The sequence below is a fragment of the Arachis hypogaea genome, chromosome 12 (assembly GCF_003086295.3).
Source record: "Arachis hypogaea cultivar Tifrunner chromosome 12, arahy.Tifrunner.gnm2.J5K5, whole genome shotgun sequence".
Taxonomy (NCBI): Eukaryota; Viridiplantae; Streptophyta; class Magnoliopsida; order Fabales; family Fabaceae; genus Arachis; species Arachis hypogaea.
This window is the reverse complement of record NC_092047.1, coordinates 21,671,641-21,676,610: the sequence shown is the minus strand read 5'-3', so window position 1 is coordinate 21,676,610 and position 4,970 is coordinate 21,671,641. Positions and strand designations below refer to the sequence as shown.

At 35.9% G+C, this 4,970-nt stretch overlaps 1 non-coding gene across 1 annotated transcript; it reads left to right on the top strand.

The window, feature by feature from the left end:
• Positions 1-873: 873 nt before the first annotated feature.
• Positions 874-981, top strand: LOC112731804 (small nucleolar RNA R71). Its single transcript, XR_003167562.1, has one exon. It is a non-coding gene; the product is annotated as a small nucleolar RNA R71 (small nucleolar RNA).
• The last annotated feature ends 3,989 nt before the right edge of the window (positions 982-4,970 follow it).

Sequence of the window (4,970 nt, the reverse complement as noted above, 5' to 3'; positions counted from 1 at the left end):
CTCAGATTCCTTTGGTTCCTCAGAGGGAAGCTCCTTATTGATCACTGGACGTCCCAGGAGGTCTTCCTCCTTGGGATTCACGTCCTCTCCTTCCCTTACAGGTTCGGCCATGGTGATCAATTCAATGGCCTTGCACTCTCCTTTTGGATTCTCTTCTGTATTACTTGGGAGAGAACTAGGAGGGATTTCAGTGATCCTTTTACTCAGCTGGCCCACTTGTGCTTCCAAATTTCTAATGGAAGACCTTGTTTCATTCATGAAACTTACAGTGGCCTTAGATAGATCAGAGACTAAGTTTGCTAAATTAGAGGTATTTTGTTCAGAGTTCTCTGTCTGTTGCTGAGTGGATGATGGAAAAGGCTTGCTATTGCTAAACCTGTATCTTCCACCATTATTAAAGCCTTGTTGAGGCTTTTGTTGATCCTTCCATGAGAGATTTGGATGATTTCTCCATGATGGATTATAGGTGTTTCCATAAGGTTTACCTAAGTAATTTACCTCTGCTATTGCAGGGTTCTCAGGATCATAAGCTTCTTCTTCAGAAGATACCTCTTGAGTACTGTTGGATGCAGCTTGCATTCCATTCAGACTCTGAGAAATCATATTGACTTGCTGAGTCAATATTTTGTTTTGAGCCAATATGGCATTCAGAGTATCAATTTCAAGAACTCCCTTCTTCATAGGCGTCCCATTACTCGCAGGATTCCTCTCAGAAGTGTACATGAACTGGTTATTAGCAACCATGTCAATGAGTTCTTGAGCTTCTGCAGGCATTTTCTTTAGGTGAATGGATCCACCTGCAGAAGTATCTAATGACATCTTAGCTAATTCAGACAGACCATCATAGAATATATCCAGAATGGTCCATTCTGAAAGCATGTCAGAAGGACACTTTTTGGTTAGTTCCTTGTATCTCTCCCAAGCTTCATAGAGGGATTCACCTTCCTTCTGTCTGAAGGTTTGGACATCCACTCTAAGCTTACTAAGCTTTTGAGGAGGAAAGAACTTGGCTAAGAAAGCCTTGACCAGCTTATCCCAAGAGTTCAGGCTGTCTTTAGGTTGAGAGTCCAACCATATTCTAGCTCTGTCTCTTACAGCAAACGGGAAAAGCATGAGCCTGTAGACTTCAGGATCTACTCTATTAGTCTTAACAGTATCACAGATCTGCAAGAATTCAGTTAAGAACTGAAAAGGATCTTCAGATAGAAGTCCATGAAACTTGCAGTTTTGTTGCATCAAAGAAACTAGCTGAGGTTTCAGCTCAAAATTGTTTGCTCCAATGGTAGGGATAGAGATGCTTCTTCCATGTAAATTGGAATTTGGTGCAGTATAGTCACCAAGCATCCTCCTTGCATTATTGTTGTTGGGTTCGGCTGCCATCTCCTTTACTTGTTCGAAATTTTCAATAAGGTTGTCTCTGGATTGTTGTACTTTAGCTTCTCTTAGTTTCCTCTTCAGAGTCGTTTTAGGATCTGGATCAGCTTCAACAAGAATGCCTTTTTCTTTGTTCCTGCTCATAAGAAAGAGAAGAGAACAAGAAAAGAAGACGAATCCTCTATGTCACAGTAAAGAGGTTCCTTATTGTTAGTAGAAGAAGAAAAGGAATAGGGGTGAAGAAGAATGAAGAATCCAAACACAAGGGTAAGGATAGGAGCAGTGATGTGAGATGAGGAGATGTTAGTAGATGAATAAATAAATAGAAGAAGATGAGAGAGAGGGAGAATTTTCGAAAATAATTTTTGAAAAAGAGTTAGTGATTTTCGAAAATAGTTTTTGAAAAAGGTTAGTAATTTTCGAAAATAGAAGTTAAAAATTAAAATAATTAATTAATTAAAAAGAAATTTTGAAAAAGGGGGAAGATATTTTCGAAAATTAGAGAGGGAGAGTTAGTTAGGTAGTTTTGAAAAAGATAAGAAACAAACAAAAAGTTAGTTTGTTAGTTGAAACAAATTTGAAAATCAATTTTGAAAAGATAAGAAGATAAGAAGTTAGAAAGGATATTTTAAAATCAAATTTTTGAAAAAGATATGATAAGAAGATATTTTTGAAAAGATATGATTGAAATTAGTTTTGAAAAAGATTTGATTTTGAAAATCACAATTAATGACTTGATTCACAAGAAATCACAAGATATGATTCTAGAACTTAAAGTTTGAATCTTTCTTAACAAGCAAGTAACAAACTTGAAATTTTTGAATCAAAACATTAATTGATGATGTTATTTTCGAAAATTATGTAATAAAGATAAGAAAAATATTTTTGAAAAATATTTTTATAATTTTCGAAAATAACTAAGAAAAATGAAAAAGATTTGATTTTTGAAAAAGATTTTGAAAAAGATAAGATTTTTAAATTGAAAATTTGATTTGACTCATAAAAACAACTAGATTTTGAAAATTTTTGAAAAAGTCAACTCAAATTTTCGAAAATTTTAAGAGAGAAAAAGGGGAAGATATCTTTTTGATTTTTTTGAATATTTTTTTTTAATGATGAAAGAGAAAAATATGAGAATGATGCAATGCATGAAAATTTTGGATCTAAACAATGAATGCATGCAAGAATGCTATGAATGTCAAGATGAACACCAAGAACACTTCGAAGATCATGATGAACATCAAGAACATATTTTTGAAAATTTTTATATGCAAAGAAAACATGCAAGACACCAAACTTAGAAATCTTTCATGTTTAGACTCTATGGATGCAAAAAATGCACATGTAAAACAAGAAAAGACACTAAACAGGAAAACATCAAGATCAAACAAGAAGACTTACCAAGAACAACTTGAAGATCATGAAGAACACTATGAATGCATGAATTTTTCGAAAAATGCAAGATGAATATGCAATTGACACCAAACTTTCAACTTGACTCAAGACTCAAACAAGAAACACAAAATATTTTTTATTTTTATGATTTTATAATTTTTTTTGGATTTTTTTTCGAAAATTATTAAAAAAAGAAAAATAAGGATTCCAAAATTTTTAATATGAATTCCAGGAATCTAGCATTCTTATTCTAAAGCTCCAATCTGAGGGTTAGGCATGGCTTAATAGCCAGCCAAGCTTTAGTATGTAACTCAGACATGACACGCCTGACATTCCCTATCCAAAAGAATTAGACATGGCTTTACAGCCAGCGAGGCTTCAACATGCTTCATGAAACACTAGAATTCATTCTTAAAAATTCTGAAGAAAAATATATTTTTGAAAACATAATTTTTTTTTTCGAAAATAAAGGAAAAATTTTTGAAAGATTTTTGAAAAATTTTTTTGAAAAAAAAATTACCTAATCTGAGCAACAAGATGAACCGTCAGTTGTCCAAACTCGAACAATCCCCGGCAACGGCGCCAAAAACTCTGTGCGCACGTCTTAATAAATTGTTTTTCATTCACAACTTCGATACAACTAACCAGCAAGTGCACTGGGTCGTCCAAGTAATAAACCTTACGTGAGTAAGGGTCGATCCCACGGAGATTGTTGGTATGAAGCAAGCTATGGTCACCTTGTAGATCTCAGTCAGGCGGATATCAAACAGTTATGGAGTTTTCAAAAATAGATAATAAAATAAGGAGAAAATAAGAATAAAAACACTTATGTAATTCATTGGTGAGAATTTCAGATAAGCATATGGAGATGCATTCGTTCCTCTGAACCTCTGCTTTCCTGCTGTCTTCATCCAATCAATCCTACTCCTTTCTATGGCTGGCTTTATGTAAGGACATCACCGTTGCCAATGGCTACTTTTAATCCTCTCTGGAAAATGGTCCGATGCGCTGTCACTGCATGGCTAATCGTCTGGAGGCATCACCAATGTCAATGGCTGTGTCCTATCCTCTCTGTGAAAATGGTCCAAATGCTCTGTCACAGCACGACTAATCATCTGGAGGTTCTCGATCATACTGGAATAGGATTTACTATCCTTTTGCGTCTGTCACTACGCTCAGCACTCGCGAGTTTGAAGCTCGTCACAGTCATTCAATCCCAGAGTCCTACTCAGAATACCACAGACAAGGTTTAGACTTTCCGGACTCTCATGAATGCCGCCATCAATCTAGCTTATACCACGAAGATTCTGATTAAGAGATCCAAGAGATACTCATTCAATCTAAAGTAGAACGGAAGTGGTTGTCAGGCACGCATTCATAGGGAATGATGATGATTGTCACGTTCATCACATTCAGGTCGAAGTGCGAATGAATATCTTAGAAGCGAAATAAGATGAATTGAATAGAAAAACGGTAGTACTTTGCATTAATCTTTGAGGAACAGCAGAGCTCCACACCTTAATCTATGGAGTGTAGAAACTCTACTGTTAAAAATACATAAGTGATAATGGAGTTCATTGGTCTCGGCCCCAGAGGGGAACTGGAGTAACCAAGACTACTATGATCTAAAGATAAAACTCAGGATGTCTAATACAATAGTAAAATGTCCTATTTATACTAAACTAGTTACTAGGGTTTACAGAAATAAGTAATTGATGCATAAATCCACTTCCGGGGCCCACTTGGTGTGTGCTTGGGCTGAGCTTGAAGTCTACACGTGGAGAGGTCATTCTTGGAGTTGAACGCCAGCTTTTGTGCCAGTTTGGGCGTTGAACTCCACTTTGCAACTTGTTTCTGGCGCTGAACGCCAGAATTGGGTAGAGAGCTGGTGTTGAACGCCAGTTTGCATCATCTAAACTCAGCCAAAGTATGGACTATTATACATTGCTGGAAAGCCCTGGATGTCTACTTTCCAACGCAATTAAAAGCTCGCCATTTTGAGTTCTGTAGCTCCAGAAAATCCATTTTGAGTGCAGGGAGGTCAGAATCCAATAGCATCAGCAGTCCTTCTTCAACCTTTGAATATGATTTTTGCTCAAGTCCCTCAATTTCAGCTAGAAAATACCTGAAATCACAAAAAAACACACAAACTCATAGTAAAGTCCAGAAATGTGAATTTGACATAAAAACTAATGAAAATA